Below are 18,512 nucleotides of genomic sequence, written 5' to 3'. Positions count from 1 at the left end.
CCCGAGGTACCACTGTATTCTGCATACATTCATGCATCCGAGTCATGTAGAATTTATATGAAATTTACCATGGTTCTGACCTCTGTTTTTGTGTCACTGAGGGGTGGGTGCGCACGTGGTCAGCACTGAATTCAGCAATAAGAAAATGATGACATGTGATGATCATCCTAAATCTAAATCCAAATCCAAATCCATATGATGATGTTCTGATCATCCTAAATCTACATGTGCTCTACACGGCATGTGTAAGCAATTTGTTAATAAAATTCAGTCTGCCACTTAATAATAATAAACACCATCTGTGCTATTTACAAAGAAATGGATAGGGCGTTTAGGGAGTTTCCCTGTTTTAATTCAGACAGTGCTGATTTATTTAAAACAATAGTATCTCTCCGAATCTTGAGTTGGCTTCAAACAAAATAATACAGCACTATAAATGTCAGCAAAGCACAATGTTAAACAAGATTCTTCTAGCAGTTACTAAAACGTATTTGCTGTGTAGCAGCAGATCTTTCAGAATGTCTGCATTTTAGTTTCGCAGTTTGTAGTCCAGGCAGAACATGAAACTTTTCTCTTGAACAGCAGAGGTCTCTAGAACCCAGAAGTCTCATCCCTGCATTTTGCTTTGATCATGCCATCATTTCCTTCCTAGTCACTTCACACGCCTCCGTTGCTTTTCTCGTGTAGTTGTCACACTTTTGCGCTCATCTCTTCAATGTGTACCCAGCCACAATACACTCAAGAAGCAGTATCAGATTACTAGATATGTGTGTAATTACTAAGGACCCATCTGCACCACACTGTACATTGAAAGCAGTTTGACAGTTTTAAAATCCTACATAACATCCTGGGACCTGTAGTTTTGAGGGTACAGAGAGTTGTTAGAACTGTCCTATGCCCCTCACAGAGCTAAAATTCCCAGTGTGGTTTAACAACTGATCCCACTTAACCGTGTGACGGGGAACTGAAGCTTTGTGAGTTGGTCTCCTAACAACTCTCCGCGCCCTTAAGAAACTACCTTTCCCAGGATTATTATTATTTTTTTTGGGGGGGGGAGAAGCCATGACTTCAAGATGTTTTAAACATATTGTGCAGGTGGCGCCCAAGAGTGATTGTAAATATGGCCAGTGGTTGGGGATAATGGGATTTGTAGCCCAGCAATGTGCAGAAGCCACAGTTCCCCAACCCCCTGGTTACACCTAATGCGTAGTTCCCTTTTACAGGGATATGGGCAGAGGGCCTTTTCGGTAGTGGCGCCCGCACTGTGGAACGCCCTCCCATCAGATGTCAAGGAAATAGCTATCTGATTATTAGAAGACATCTGAAGGCAACCCTGTTTAGGGAAGTTTTTAACGTTTGATGTTTTATCGTGTTTTTAATATTCTCTTGGGAGCTGCCCAGAGTAGCTGGGGAAACCCAGCCAGATGGGCGGGGTATAAATAAATTATTATTATTATTATTTTAACAAAACGTTACACAACACCGAAGCAGAATATGATCACCCAGAAGTGTTGCAGATATTCAAAGTACCTGGGTGTTCACTTCAATGCAGAGACCCTGGTATTTGATGAAGAATATGATGTCCCCATTTTCAATTTTTTAAAAATGTGCTTATCTCTTCTGAATTTCACAAGCCATGTCACTGGGCTGAATGAGAGAATGGCTCCTCATTCCAAGCAACTGCAACAAGCAGCAAGGAATGTGGTCCAGGGCCAATAAGCTGAGCTATCCATGGGGATGGGGAAGAGAGAGAACCCCATAATGTTGAACAGGAGGGGGAAATGAAATGGAAACACTCATAGGCGAGAGATGAGAAACCCATCAGGCCTCCAAATGTTGGACCACAACTCTCCATCCCTGCCAGATACCAAGTGCCAGCCTTCCAAGTTATGGGGAAATGCAGTGCCTCTGACAAAATAAAAATAAATCCACGTTTGCTAGGTGAGCAGAGGGTTAAGACACAAGTTCCCTTTAAATTCCTAGAGGGAACTTCGTGAGGTCATATCCTCTGCTTGCCCAGGTGGGAAAGGTAACAGTAGGAAGATAATCCTTAGCATTTCCTCTCACCTGGGGAACAGTCTGTTTGTCTTCCTACAGCCTTAGGGAAGGGATAAGAGGGTCAAAAGCGCCACCTTTGACCCTAATCCATGTATTTTGTCATCTAGAAGTATATTTTGCCTGACTTATTTCATTGCTGTTTTCTGCTTGAATTGCATCTGCAGTTTTATGTAAGTAAACGATTCTATTTTTTTAAGTATTCTTCCATTACAGACTTCTGTGCTGTTGTTTTGTTTAGAGGGATAAATAAAATAAAGGAGAAGAGCCAGCCTTCCTAAAGCATCCTGAATAATAATAATAATAATAATAATAATAATAATAATAATAATAATAATATATTTATACCCCGACCATTTGGCTGAGTTTCCCCAGGTTTCTGGGCAGCTCCCAACAGAATATTAAACACACTATAAAACACAACAGAAAGCTTTGTCCCAAGTTTCTGTGTTCATGCTGCAAAGGGTGATATATATTTAATATATATTTAACTGCTAAACTAGACACTCGTCTTACTCAAGTGAGCAAGAGGAAGGTTAATTAATAAATACATAATGCATCCTATCTTACTTTCCAAATCCATCACAAGACAGGTAAGATCAGAACTGGCACAAAACCATCATTGCTATTTCAATTTATATCTCCCTTTCCTTCAGGGAACTCTAGCTGGCACACATCGTTCTCCCTCTGTCCATTTTGTCCTCACAACAGCCCTAGAATAGTAGAGTTGGAAGAGACCCCCATGGTCATCTAGTCCAACCCCCTGCAATGCAGAAATCTCAGCATGAAGGCTCCCATCCAATTTGAAACCAAACGACCCTGCTTAGCTTTGCAAATGTGCCAGCAGTTTTATCCCTGCACGAGTTGGCCCAAGGTCACCCAGAGAGCTTGATGGCGGAGTGAGGATTCGATCTCTGGTTTCCCAGGCTCAAGTCCAACGTACTAACCACAACACCACACTGGCTTTCAGCTCCAGGCCCCAAAGCTAACCAGAAGGTGCTTATATTTCCCCCTATCATTCATCTCCTTTTCAGCCCGTGAATGTTTGTATTTTCCTCCTCCTCCTCTTTAGCGTGCAGGAGCTCCTGTACAAGTTAGAAGATTTTGGGAGTTGTCACTTCTAGGCAGGGGTAAGATGCTGTCGCTGCTAAATTCAATTCTCCTTCAGAACTATTAACTGTACAGGAACAACATCCTTTTTTGCATTTAGTCTCTTTAAGGTTTTTGTTTGTTTAAATTCTCTCTGCATCTGTATCTACTCTTAAAAAAACCTTTAAAAATTTTCTTAATGTTGTGGCCAGTCTTAGGACAGGACTTGACTCCTTTCTGACTTCCGGGTAACTTGACAATCAATACTCAGGAACAAATTGCACTGTGGTTTATCCTCATGAACCAAGGCTGCTGTTTTTGGCTGGCTCAGAAGGGGGAGATGTAGCACAAGGAATGTCGCTGTCGGAACAAATTTTCCATTGCCAAGTGAATTCTCCAAGGATTGGTTCAAACTCTGCTTTTTTTTGGTCCACATGACCAGTTCTGGGTAGGCGCTCACATGGACAAACATAACAGATTAACACAGCAATCAGAAAACCAGCAAGTCCTGTGGCTGCAATAGTTTAGCAGTCATAATCACAGAAGTGGCTTATTTGTAACTTTTGGGTGGGGTGGGGTGCAGAATATAATCTGGTGGTATAATCTACACCATACAGACATCCTCCCATGTCAGCCGAGCTCTCCACAGGAACACCCACGGACTTGGTTCACGTGATCCTTCTCTTCCACACAGATGTGGGGGCTCTGTGTGTGTGATCTGGTGCTCACATGGAATACCTGGTTCACAAATGAATTCTATGGGGCTGGCTGGCGAAGGAGAGATGCTTATGGGAACGTAATAAGCTGGTTTGTATTGTTCGTTTGTTTATTGGACTGGTTGGCTGTGTGTTACACTGAGGTTCCCAAGTGACTTGTGACACATTTAAAAGTGTCAACATAGATATGTTACAGTCAAACCTCGGTTAAAGAACGGCTCTGTTTTGGGACGTTTTGGCTCCCGGACACTGAAAAAACTCGGAAGTAGATGCTCCGGTTTTTGAACGTTTTTCGGAAGCCGAACATCCAATGTGTCTTCCACTTCAGTGCAGGAAGCTCTTGCAGCCAATTGGAAGCTGTGCCTCGGTTGTTAAACATTTCGGAAGTCGAAAAGATTACATTTGACAACCGAGGTTTGACTGTACAGTGGTACCTTGGGTTAAGAACTTAATTTGTTCCGGAGGTCCGTTCTTAACCTGAAACTGTTCTTAACCTGAAGCACCACTTTAGCTAATGGGGCCTCCTGCTGCTGCCGTGCCGCCACCGTGCGATTTCTGTTCTCATCCTGAAGCAAAGTTCTTAACCTGAGGTATTATTTCTGGGTTAGCAGAGTCTGTAACCTGAAGCGTATGTAACCTGAAGTGTCTGTAACCCAAGGTACCACTGTATAATAATGACACAGTCATACAAAACACTTGCAATTCCATAAAAAATATACAAAATGCGTCACCGCCACAAGGAGCTTAGGTAGTGCACTAACAGCAAAGATACTAGCACCAAGTCACTCCATTGGGTGATAGAATCATAGAATTGTACAGCTGGAAGGGAACCCAAGGGTCATCTAGTCCAACCCCCTGCAATGCAGGAATCTCAACTAAAGCATCCATGGCAGATGGCCATCCAACCTCTGCGTAAAAACATCAAAGGAAAGAGAGTCCACCACCTCTCGTGGGAGTCTGTTCCACTGCTGAAGAGCTCTTAACTGTCAGAAAGTTTTTTCCGAAAGTTTAGTTGGAATCTCCTTTCTTCAAACTTGAAGCCACTGATTTGAGTCCAACCCTCCAGAGCAGGAGAAAACACAAGTGTTCCCTCTTCCATGTGACAGCCCTTGAGGAATTTGAAGACGATTATCATATCTCTTCTCAATCTCCTCTTTTCCAGGCTAAACATACCCAGCTCCTTCAACCATTCCTCAGAAGGCTTTGTTTCCAGAGCCTTGATCACTGAGTTCTGTATTGTCAACACTGGCTGGCAACAGCTCTCCAGGATTTCAGACAGGAGACATTCCCAGCCCTGCACGAAGATGCCAATGACTGAATCTAGGAACTTCTGATGCAAGACAGATGCTCTATCCCTGAGCTATGGCCCTTTCACTCTTCCTTCCACTTCCAACATATAATTGTGTTGCCATCCCCAACCAAATATGCAAATGAGTGTTATGTCACAGTATGTCAGGCTTCAGGGAATCAGCTTCCTCCCCCTTTGGCAGTAGATAAGCAGAACCAGTTAGAAACTTTAATGATCACAGCGAGAGAACAAAGAATCTAATTCCTAGGAATGGTGATGCTCCCAATTAAGGGTTTCACCCACTTCCTCCCTAGTCACCCCCCCCGTCACCACCACGTCTTGTACCCTGAGCTCGTAACCACTGTGCTGCCACCTTATCAGCTCTTTTTGACCTTGGGCTGAGTGGATTAATGCTTTCCAAACAGTGAATCTGTTAACTCTCTCCCTCCCAGTTCTCCTCCTCCTAGCTGTTCCCCATCTAGTATTTCCCAGCTTCTGCCTTCTGAACTATGTCCTTCTGCAAACCACTGTTCCAAATCTACACTGTTCTCCTGCTCCTGGGAAGATTCAGGATCCTGATCAGGGGAAGGGGAGGCTCCCACCATTCTTCCTCAGTGCAGCTCTCCTCAGCTCAGTCCCTGACACGGTAACATATGACCAAGACAGACTATGTTCCCACCTAGCTCAATATTGTCAACTATGACTGGCCTCAGTGTAGGTTTTTCACAAGATCTGCTACCTGATCCTTTTTATGAAAGTCGGAGATGTTTAATCAATAACCACATGCAAATGTTATGCAAATTATTTCAGAATTTGCATCTACACATGTAGATCATCATAAGCAGATTTTAATGCAAACTTATTTTGCCCTCTTTTCCGGTGAGCCTCCCTTTTGGGAGGCTCGTTTGCATACATGCAGATTGGCATTGTGTGAATGGGCACTCAGTCAAACGGTAAGAAACATAAAAGCAATTAGGGCTTTGAGCTGGAGCTCCTATGCGAAAGGATGATCCTCAGCTTCAGAGCAGAGGATGACGAACCAATGAATTTACAGAAATGTCAGGAAGAAGGAGAATGACATAATCAAAACTTATGCAGGGTGTGGGGGGATGGGTCTCCTGAATATTACAGTGATAAAATAAGAAAATCATATTTACAGAGATGAATAATGATCAAAGACTGAAGTGAAATCAAACCGCAGAGCAGAGGGAGCGAGAGAAAACAGCAGGGGTGACACAGAGGACAGAGGGGGGGGCTATATCTTTCCAGACGAACACCCTGAATCAAAGTGAAATGTACAACTAATTCAATCCACCCAAGATGTTTCGGGGGCAGCTCAGATGTGACATCTCCTGCAAAGTTACTCCAGCTGCTCCACACACCGCCTTGCAATTCTTGCCAGGGAGTGAAGAATGGGCTGGCTGGAAACAAAGGGAAAATAACCCCCAAAGAACCCTCCCATGTCCATATATATCTGTATCTGTATCTGTATCTGTATCTGTATCTGTATCTGTATCTGTATCTGTATCTGTATCTGTATCTGTATCTATATCTTTATGTAAACGGACCCCTGACATTAGGTCTAGTCGTGGCCAACTCTGGGGTTGCGACGCTCATCTCGCTTTATTGGCCGAGGGATCCGGCGTACAGCTTCCGGGTCATGTGGCCAGCATGACTAAGCCACTTCTGGCGAACCAGAGCAGCGCACGGAAATGCCGTTTACCTTCCCGCCGGAGTGGTACCTATTTATCTAGTTGCACTTTGACGTGCTTTTGAACTGCTAGATTGGCAGAAGCAGGGACCGAGCAACAGGAGCTCACCCTGTCGTGGGGATTCGAACCGCCAACCTTCTGATCAGCAAGTCCTAGGCTCTGTGGTTTAACTCACAGCGCCACCCATGTCCCATATATATATTGCAATAAATAAATAAAACCAAATGACTCAACCAAATGATATTTTAAGGAAGTCATTCTTATTGGGAAGTAAGCCCCATCAAGCACAGCAGGATAGGGCTGGGGCACCTAACCATCATTCCTAACCATGGTCTATGCTGTTAGTGTATGCTTGTAAAACGTGGACCACTTATAAACACCATCTCCAACTTCTTGAAAGATTCCATCAATGGTGTCTCCGAAAAAATTTACACATCACCTGGGAAGACGGGCAGACTTATGCCAGTATCCTGGAAGAAGGAAAGATCACCAGGGTCGAAGCGATGATTCTTCAACATCAACATCAACTTCGTTGGACTGGTCACGTGCAGATGCCTGATTATTGTCTTCCAAAGCAGCTACTCTATTCCGAACTTGAAAATGGAAAGTGTAATGCTTTCAACAAAAGAGAATTAAAGACTCTCTCAAGCCAAATCTTTAAAAATATAGTATAAACACCAACAACTGGGAAACACTGGCTTGCGAGCGCTCCAATTGGAGGACAGCCTTTACCAAAGGTGTCGTTGGCTTTGAAGACGCTCAAACTCAGGATGAGAGGGAGAAACAAGCCAAAAGGAAGGCACGTTTGGCAAACCCTCACTGTGATCAATTCCTGTGTGGAAACCTATGTCCCCACTGTGGAAGGACATGGACCTCTGGGCCAGAAGTATCCTTGCAGTTGTTGTTGCATACATAGTTGTCAGAGGCTCAGGAGCAGAAGAGCAGGGGAGAGAGCAAATAGAGAGCGGAGGAGAGGAATCAGAGGGGAGCGTAGGGGAATATGACAGTGGACCGAGAGATTCCATGAGCTTCTCCAGCAAATCTGAAGATTCCCAGGAGGGGGCGCCTATGGTAAGGGCGAGGCGAATCCCAGAGGGGACGATCCATAAACAAGGAACCAGAGGGGAGTCCCAAGGGAGTAGCGGAGCAGTAGGGCCAGTTCCCCCACCAGAGCACAGTGGGGGGGAAGAGTCACGTGAGTCAGGACCAGCTTCTCCTCCATCGGGGAGTGGGGAGACGGAGGGAAGGCCAGGTCCAGCTAGCCTCCCCGACAGGGGGAGCAGTGACACAAGTGTAATGGTCAGAAGGAAAGTGGGAGGCTGCGCGCGCGCGCCAAGTTCAAATGTGGAGGAGCGCGGGACAGCAGAAAACCCGGATTGGGAGCCAGGTCCTAAAGCCCGAAAGAGGGGGGGGGGAGGAGTCGGGAGAATCAGCGTCAGAAGAATCTCGGAGGGCTGAGACTCCGACTAGCAGAAGGACCCAGAGAAAGAAGGAACAGAGGAAAAGGTGGAGTAAGGCTAGAATCGTAAGCTGGTGTCAGGGGGGAGGAGATTCAGATGGGAGTTCTACGGTCTGACGGACAGATGTAGCGTTGCACGCTGCGCGTCTAGAAATGAGACTGAACTTCAATAAAGACTTTTAAACTTGGGCAAGGAGCAGCGTTGGTCTTGTGTGAGCTGGGACCTTGGGCAGCGCTGACAATAGTCTTTTCTGCTCCTTTTGTATTTCTGAACCTAAAATTCCTAATAAAAAAGCTTCTGTTTTTTCCACAAAAGTTATTTTAAACATTCCCTCCCAACTCATTATAAATCATTTTCCAATGTGCTTTCGTTATCTTGCATGTCCACCACATATGGTAGAATGTGCCCTCTTCAGAGAATAATTGTTTAAGTTCGCTGTGCAGATATTTGTCATATCTTGACACAGAAGGATATTTTTTTTAATCGTGGCAGCTAGTGTTACCATTTGATGTGCTAGCTCGATGGCTTGTGCACATAGTGGCTTGCACATGTTGTTGTTGTTTAGTCGTTTAGACGTGTCCAACTCTTTGTGACCCCATGGACCAGAGCACGCCAGGCACTCCTGTCTTCCACTGTGTCCTGCAGTTTGGTCAGACTCACGTTAGTAGCTTCAAGAACACTGTCCAACCATCTCGTCCTCTGTCGTCCCCTTCTCCTTGTGCTCTCCATCTTTCCCAACATCAGGGTCTTTTCCAGGGAGTCTTCTCATGAGGTGGCCAAAGTATTGGAGCCTCAGCTTCAGGATCTGTCCTTCCAGTGAGCACTCGGCTGATTTCCTTCAGAATGGATAGGTTTGATTTTCTTGCAGTCCATGGGACTCTCAAGAGTCTCCTCCCTCTATTTTGCAGTGTGCTCGGAGGGCACTATGCCACCCAACACATGAGTGCTCGGAAGGGTTGGGACTAGCTGGTAGAATCATGCCACACAGACCCCTGGCATAGCTAGGAATATCTGCACAGAGCCGAAGCAGTTACTTCTCAATGTGCACATTCAGGACATGTGGGTAAGCAGTCATCTGCAGCAACTGGTGAGGATTTTAACAGATTGCCACAGATGAAAGATAGCTGATGGCTCAGGGGAGTGTAGAATGAAGACAACTTCCCACAACACCAGACTCACACCTCTGTAAGTTGCCACTTGGTAAATGGCGTCCATGTGACATAAACTTGTTTGAGAACAACCGTTTCTCACAGCGAGATTCAGAGCCATTAAATCTGCAATCCTAGACACATTTGCCTGGGAGTAAGTCGCATTGCACTCAGTAGGGCTTACTTTTGAGTCGACACATCAAAGAATGTGCTGCAAGACTGGTGTTCTAAACAAATTTATTCTGCACCCCACTGAAGACGATGGGACTTACAGTACACTGGAGTCAATGTGCCACAGCTTGCACTGTGAGTCTTACGACATTCCTCTCCCCCGTTACATGCAGCTTTTGTCAATTTAGTTTTCCTCTTCACACAAAAAAATTATTGCTCACATGATGACAATATAGTCCAATAGTTATTACCTCTGAGGAAAAAATCACCGCTGTTGTTATTTTTTAATAACGGTTATTACCTGACAAAATAATAGCAATGCCATTTCCCCAACGGCGGTGTAATTGTGGCAAATGGTTTTTAAGGAAGCTCACAATGAATGACTGAGAGCCCATCTAAGAGAGTGGAACAAAAGACTCTTTAAAGTACAAAGTAGGTGGGTTTGAAGATTGCCATAGGTAAATATAATATTAATAAGCATTAGGGAAGGCATAAGAATGCAGAAATCCCCCAATGCCAATCTGCAAATCAATAACTCGCCCACACTTTGGTTCCTATGCCCAATTCTAGTTGCCCCAAGTGACAAGGTCTGGAAAAGGCACAGTCATTTCCAATACAAAATGGACCCGATCCGGAAACTCAGCATGCATGTTATTGTGTAGGACAGAGGTTTTCAACCTTTTTGGGTCCATGGCTCCCTTGACCAACTATATTCTTTCTGCAGCACCCCTGTGGGGACTCAGGAGCCCAATTAGATCACTCCCTTTTGAACCCCTGTGGGGCTCAGGAGCCAGCAGCCCCTCACCCCATGTTGAATACCCTCCCTTGTGGAGTATTCCCTCAGCCTCCTCTCCTCTCTTTGGGAGTCCTTTGGGCAGCCTCAACTGTCTCCCCCTGGTCTCTGAGCTTCCCCTCTGCCCCAAAGAGAGGTGCCTCCCCACACTGCCCTACAGGGGCCTGAGAAGCAACCCCTGGCCAGCCCCAGAGGCACCATTCCCCTGGGGAGCTTGTAGCCGAGGCTGCTGCAACAAACAGTTGTGTAAGCCTTTGGGAGGCAGAGATGTGAGAGGACATCAGAGGAAGTGAGGGAAGGAAAGAGGGACAGAGGCCAATGTTGCCCACGGCACTCCTGACCATCATTCAAGCCACCACTGGGTGCCACGGCACACTGGTTGAAAACCACTGGTGTAGGAAGATCTGCCCTTTGACAGTCCTATGACAGTTGAGAAGGGGGAAAGCACAGGAGAACTTGGGACCAAGTTTACTGACATTAATTGTACTACCAGTGTGGTGTAGTGGTTAAGAGCAGTAGACTCATAATCTGGTGAACCGGGTTCGCGTCTCCGCTCCTCCACATGCAGCTGCTGGGTGACCTTGGGCCAGTCACACTTCTCTGAAGTCTCTCAGCCCCACTCACCTCACAGCGTGTTTGTAGTGGGGGAGGAAGGGAAAGGAGAATGTTAGCCCCTTTGAGACTCCTTCGGGTAGTGATAAAGCGGGATAGCAAATCCAAACTCTTCTACCATCTTCAAATTGTTTACTGGTTGCGTGTCCCATGCGTTGGTCTTTCCATGATTTTTGCCCTGAAGCAATGTCAGACGAAATGGCCTAGAATTGAGCTCAGTGGTGGAGAGATGAAGAGCACACAGCATGAGATAAAAATGTTTCCCACATTGTTCTCTCTCCAGATACATCTATAATGGACGCAACACACTCCAACTGTTCCTGTTTATCGCCTTGGCTGGAAAATATCACTTTCTCTTGTCGATGGATCCTTCAGGTAATTGAATAAAGCTGAATCAATACTTCTTTCATGCACACTCACATGTTTGTGTGGTTATAAATGGAGAAAATTTCTTCCCAGACAACAACAGCAACAACAGTAACAACAACTATATACCACCATCACCACCACAACAACTATACAACAACAACAACTATACTGCCCTATACCCACAGGTCTCAGGGCAGTTCACAGGATAAAATTACAATATAAAAACACATTGAGAAAATTAATTTTAATCAGCTTTGTCATATTGCCTGGAGAAGCATTATTTCCCAAATCCATGTACAGTGGCACCTCGGTTGTCAAATGTAATCCGTTCCGGAAGACCATTCGACTTCCGAAATGTTCGACAACTGGGGCGCAATGTGCGGTCGCCAAATTCAACTCAGAAAATTGAGAAATGAACCTCGGAAGCTGTTCGACTTCCAAGGCACGTTCGAAAACAAAAGCATTTACTTCTGGGTTTTTGGCGTTCGAAAACCAAAACGTTCGGCTTCTGAGACGTTCGGCAACCGAGGTGCCACTGTAATTTAATATGCACACTAAAGAACAGAAGCCTCATATCTGCTTCAGATGTCACAGAAAGAGCACTAGGTCATGTGCAGGATAGAGTCCATGGTCCGACCACTGTGTACTTCTGCCCCCTATTGCTTTCTTGGAGGTTCCACCCACCACATACATAACCCGTAGAAATAACTATAACCCGACTGCCTTTGATCAGAACATAATGATGTTGTTAAAATATTGCTTTGAAACCACATGGAAATGTCGCACTGAAGCCCCTTCAGATGTGGTGTTAGGGAAAATATGGTGGATGCTTCAGGCAGCAGACACTGGAGTGTGTGGAAGGGCAGCGGCAGCCATCCCTTCTGAGTTAACTTCAGGCATTCTCCTCTGTCGGATGACAGGACAACCCCAAGCAGTTGTAGAGTCCCATGGATTGTGTGAGCAGCTTCAAGGAACGAAACCTGTAGCCCCTCTGTTGAAATTAGAGTGTGTCCAGTGCTGTTTTTTTGGGGGGGATGGGATGCAGGGGTACACACACTCCTAAACCAGGCATGGCCAAACTTGGCCCTCCAGCTGTTTTGGGACTACAACTCCCATCATCCCTAGCTAACAGGACCTGTGGTCAGATATGATGGGAACTGTAGTCCCAAAACAGCTGGAGGGCCAAGTTTGGCCATGCCTGCCCTAAACATTTTATGAATCTAACGGTAGAAGAAACCAAAAATTTTAAAATTCGTAGTTTCTTCTATAGCACGATGAAATGTCAGTTCTGTTGCTACCCCTGATGGCGGCCTCATTTCTCATCATGTGGTTTCCTGAGTCTCAGACGGAAACAAGTGTTTAATGTGTGAAGTAGGAGTTGGAATCTAGCACGGTGATTGGTCAGTTTTGTTGTATTTACTGTATTTATTTTCCCCGATTTGAACTATAAAATGGTGATTTTCTTAAATCAAAATGAGAGTACCCCTAAACATTTTTTAGAGGGGTGGAAAGCACTGAGTGCGGCTATTTGCCAGGAATTTCCCAAAGAAGGTTCTAGAATTGCTTTGAAGCAAGGCAAAAACAGTTAATTGAGACCTTTGGCACCCCAGTCAACATGGCCAATGGTTAGAGATGACGGAATTTGTAGAGCAGCAACTACTAGAAGGCTAATGATTCTCCTGCCTTGATCTAGAGCAAATTGCTCATAAACTCTCACAACTATTCCAAAATAAGCATTGCTTTATTTGAATTAAAAGGTAAAGGACCCCTAGATGGTTAAGTCCAGTCAAAGGCAATTATGGGTTTGTGGCGCTCATCTCGCTTTCAGACCTTGGGAGCCGGTGTTTGTCCACAGACAGCTTTCTGGGTCATGTAGCCAGCATGACTAAACCGCTTCTGGCACAAAGGGACACCGTGACAGAAACCAGAGTGTACGGAAACGCTGTTTACTTGAATTAAGACACTTGATGGTTTCCATTAGCCATAAGAACACCTATATGTTTTATTTGTTCAACTGAGGCTGCGTACGGTACTTTTCGGAGAATCAGACCTTGAACTCTTTTGTCTTACCTGTTGCATTTCTGAAAAATTATTGGTGATGTGAGTAAAGCACCATTTTCAAGTGTTTTCGGACACATTTGGAAACCACTTTGCCTGAAAGTTTGTTGATGGATGTGCTTTGGAGGGTTTATCTTGTTTTAGTCAAGTGGCATTTTTGCTAGATGATGGCTTCCAGTCTGTTTCATAGCAGCCTTTAGACTTGACCCAGCTTCTGTTACGCATCAGTCAAGGTCCAGGCCTCAACCAGACAAATATTCAGTCACCAGTTGCTCCTCAGCTCAGTGGATACGCTCTGTAATTTTCATTCAATTACTATAATTTGTGTGGAGAAAACCTACATATCTCCAAACTATTTCTATAATGAACTTGAGCATTTTATGGTGATGGTCAAGAATAATAAACATATATTTTTGAAAGCCTGTTTGGAGAGCTTTCTTGCAGTAATCAGTAAGAATCTCTCATTCCTAAATACTTGTTGCTCTTTTTATAGGACAGCAAAGTTGTCGTTGTGTTGTTGTTTTTTAAGTACTGTAGTTTATTAAACCTTCAGCAGTTGAAGAAATGTGGTGAACTATAAGGAAAACAACCAAGTTAGAAAAGGGGGAAGGAACTTGCATCAGAAAGTTGCGCAACTAAAAATTTATGTGCTGTTACAAATATACATTATTTGGATTCTTCTTTTCCATTCTAAAAAAATGCACCATTCTGCCATCTTGGAAAGGCCAGAATTTGTTTTTTTAACATCCAAATAGCACTACATAGTGACAGCACTACAAAACAATATATTGTATTAATGAAAAGCTGCAAACATTAATACTGTACATGTTCTCTTCTTTATTCTCTTTTAGATAGACAAGGGTATTTGCCATAATTTTCTATGTAAATTGAGGAGGGGTTTTGTTGTTATTTATTTATTTATTATTAATTTCTGTTTGTTTTTTGTTTTTTATTAGTTATATGTTATGACAATATGCAGCAAAAACATTATATATTAAATATCTTATGTAAAAAAAAAGCAAAACAAGTGAAATATAAAATAACGGGGGGGGGGGGGGAAATATATATGAAAAGGAGTGAGGGACAGCATAACAAAACCTCCAGATTGCCATGAATAAATTAACAGGAAAAATATCACCATTTATTTTGTCATTCCAGAAATGCAAAAACAAGGTCCACCTCTCAACAAGTTTGTTTTCAGGATTATTAAATATTGTGTTTCTCTCATATGCAAGTTTTATCATTAAGATAGGTTTCCAAAACCAATCAATTATGGTAGGGGATCTTCATTTGTGTGCAATATATATGGTGACCATTTTGCATGTGAGTTCTGTTTCTGCCCCCCCCCAAAAAGTCGATGGAGCGTAAGCCTGCTGCCACTGAACTGGTTGTGTTCCCTTAAATCCACTTCTGATGTGAATTGCAATTTACGTTTTCAAACAGTTAATACAGTGGTACCTCGGGTTAAGTACTTAATTCGTTCCAGAGGTCTGTACTTAACCTGAAACTGTTCTTAACCTGAAGCACCACTTTAGCTAATGGGGCCTCCTGCTGCTGCCGCACCACCAGAGCCCGATTTCTGTTCTCAAAGTTCTTAACCTGAAGCACTATTTCTGGGTTAGTGGAGTCTGTAACCTGAAGCGTATGTAACCTGAAGCGTATGTAACCCGAGGTACCAATGTACTATTGCATAGGCAAGGAAGGAGATGCATTTTGGATCTGGCTGAGGTTTCTCGAAGGTGCTCACGTCAAGGCCGCAAAATGCTTAATTCAGCTTTGCAGACCTCACTGCATCCCAGACTGTATTACTTTTCAACTTCCAGCTGACTTGGTTAACCTTGTCCTTGTGCACAGAAGGAACCTCGCTGTCGTGCTCTGATATAGTGTGAGCTCGGAAAATGCTTGTAACAACTGGCGAGCCTCCAGAACTGTTAATGCGTTTGGCTGTGCAACCTGCTGTGTTTTGGGAAAGTGGGGGAACAGTAAAATGAGGTTACGAAGCAAATACTTTTGCAAACTGCCAGGAAATAGTACTGGTCGAGTGGTTAGGTCACATAGTCGAATCTTTGAAGGCTGTGAGTTCCAACTGTTAATTGGTTCCAAACAGCCCTAATCTATACAGTGAAAATGAGACTTATGGATTGGTCTGGCTGCTGAATAGGATCCTAACCGCATGCACCTTTTTTATTATTTTAAAGTGGGGCTGTCAACATAAATAATAGAAGTCAGAATGTCTTACAGGCGGGTGGTTCTGCACAGGAATTAGTTTGGACCTGCATTTATGCATTTTGATGAAAACGGTGCTGCCACTGAGAGATTTGTTTTGTTGTTCCAGAGCACTGCTTCACCCCTTCCTTGAAGCAGTTGGGTTTTATTGTATTTATTATGAGTGTAGTGGGTAATACTGGTCTTCTGGCAGCTTATAATAGTTTAGTAGTAGTAGTAATAGTAATAGTAGTAATAATAATAATACCCCACCCATCAGACTGGGTTGCCCCAGCTACTCTGGGTGGCTTTCAACAAACAACAACAACAACAGCAAATTACTTGTACCCCGGCCATTTGGCTAGGCCCCCCCAGCCGCTCTCGGTGGCTTCCAACAGGACATTAAAAGCACAATAAAAGATCAAACATTAAAAACTTCCCTAAACAGGGCTGCCTTCAGATGTCTTCTAAAAGTCAGATAGTTCTTTATTTCCTTGACATCTGATGGGAGGGTGTTCCACAGGGCGGCGCCACTACCGAGAAGGCCCTCTGCCTGGTTCCCTGTAACCTCACTTCTCGCAGGGAGGGAACCGCCAGAAGGCCCTCGGAGCTGGGCTTCAGCGTAATAAAAGATGAAACATTAAAAACGTCCCTAAAAGTTGTATAGTATCAGGACTGCATACCCTTTCTTCTGATTCCTCAGAGCCTGATCTTGTTTTTCCACATATACACACTATGTATGCTATGCTTACTTTATACTGGGCTGTACCTTAGTTGTCATGAGTGGTGGGCGTGGGTGGGGGAGCTTGCAAAAGACAATAGGGCTGGCCACTCCCCCCCCACAATAATTCTAGCACTGATTGGCAGGCCTATTTGTATTAGTTGAAATACTTTGTAGAGAATGTGGGAGTTCAGGCTAATGGCAAGAATGCCCAGGCCGCTTTGTGTGACTTCAATAACATTAGTCCTCCTTGAGTGCTAATTTCTGTTTCAAAGTGCACAAAAGAAATGTTAAAACGTTGCCCACGAGAGATCAAAATGATTATGTCAATACGTAATCTGCTAAACAGCCCCTATGTATATTTTTAGCTTAGAAGATTGGGAGAACATATCAAACGGAAGCCATTCAATGTGTCCTGAAATACAGAACATGTCAATAAAATTTCTAGAAAATATTTGCTGCTTTGTACACGTGAAATGGATCTAGGGGGCTTAGCAGACCACAAGCTTAACACAAGTCAACAGTGGGATGCAGCAGCAAAAAACCTCCAACCTAATGCTATTCTAGGAGGCATAGACAGAAGTACAGTGATGCTTTGGGTTACATACGCTGCAGGTTACAGGCTCCGCTAACCCAGAAATAGTACCTTGGGTTAAGAACTTTGCTTCAGGATGAGAACAGAAATCGTGCTCCGGCGGTGCGGCAGCAGCAGGAGGCCCCATTAGCTAAAGTGGTGCTTCAGGTTAAAATCAGTTTCAGGTTAAGAATGGACCTCCGGAACGAATTAAGTACCATATGTTCTGGCATACAAGACGACTTTTTATCCCTAGAAAATCAGCCCAAAAGTCGGGGGTCATCTCATACGCCGGGTATACGCATTGGGAAGGAGGAGAGGGAGCTGGTGAGCAGAGGTGTCCCTTCTGCCGTCGCTCCTCCCCCCTCCCCACAGAAGGGGACAAGGAAAGTCCTTCTGAGCGTGGCGCTCGCCTGCCCACCCGCCAAACGCCTCGCCTTGGGATGCTGCTGCTGCGATGGAAGAGGCAGCGGAGGGGTGCGCGCTTTGCTCCTGGCGGCGCTCAAACTCTGTAACTCTAAAATTGAACAGCAAAAGTTTGGGGGGGTCGTCTTATACGCCCAGTCGCCTAATATGCCGGAATCTACGGTACTTAACCCAAGGTACCACTGTATAATGTCTCTATTCTGCTTTGGTCAGATCACACCTGAAGTGCTGTGTCCAATTCTGGGCACCACAATTTAAGAAAGATTTTGAAAGAACGTGTGCAGAAGAGGGCAACCAAGATGACCAAGGGTCTGGAAACCAAGCCTTATCAGGAACAGTTGAGGGAACTGGGTATGTTTAACCTGGATAGGACACTGAGAGGAAATATGATAGCCACCTTCAGATATCTAAAAGGTTGCCCCATGGAAGATGGAGCAAGCTTGTTTTCTCCTGCTCTGGAGTGTAGGACCTGAACCAACTTTTTCTGCCCACTGTGCTTCTGAAATTATATTATGTATAGCCATATACCGTATTTATTGCTCTGTAAGACTCACTTTTTCCCTCCTGAAAAGTAAGGGGAAATGTGTGTCTTATGGAGCGAATGCAGGCTGCGCAACTATCCCAGAAGCCAGAACAGCAAGAGGGATTGCTGCTTTCACTGCACAGCGATCCCTCTTGCTGTTCTGGCTTCTGAGATTCAGAATATTTTTTTTCTTGTTTTCTTCCTCCAAAAACTATGTGCGTCTTATGGTCTGGTGCATCTTACAGAGCAAAAAATACGGTAATCTAATAAGTCCGCTCACCCCTTTTGGTGCTGTGGTGTTGTGCAGCATCGGCCTCCTGTCTTGATAACTGTCCACTAACTGAAGGCTGCACGTGAATCCAAGTGCAAGAGTACAGCTCCACTATTTGTGCAGCTCAACATATCAGGAGCTGGCGTTTGTCCACAGACAACTTTCCGGGTCATGTGGCCAGGATGACTAAGCCGCCACGGAACACCGTGACGGAAACCAGAGCAGCGCACGGAAATGCCATTTACCTTCCCGCCACAACTATACCTATTTACCTACTTGCACTGGTGTGCTTTCGAACTGCTCGGTTGGCAGGAGCTGGGA

General features: G+C 44.5%; 1 protein-coding gene across 6 annotated transcripts in view; it reads left to right on the top strand.

The window, feature by feature from the left end:
* The first annotated feature begins 2,034 nt into the window (after window positions 1-2,034).
* Window positions 2,035-18,512, top strand: part of LOC310745572 (uncharacterized protein) — an 86,257-nt gene continuing 69,779 nt past the window's right edge. For all 6 annotated transcript variants that reach the window (XR_014540155.1, XR_014540156.1, XR_014540157.1 and 3 more), the window contains exons 1-2: window positions 2,035-2,228; window positions 11,328-11,419. The gene's annotated coding sequence lies outside the window, so the exon portion shown is untranslated. The remainder of the gene's footprint in view (window positions 2,229-11,327; window positions 11,420-18,512) is intronic.

Source organism: Podarcis filfolensis, assembly GCF_964270895.1.
Source record: "Podarcis filfolensis genome assembly, chromosome: 12".
NCBI lineage: Eukaryota > Metazoa > Chordata > Lepidosauria > Squamata > Lacertidae > Podarcis > Podarcis filfolensis.
This window is presented reverse-complemented; position numbering and strand designations above follow the sequence as displayed.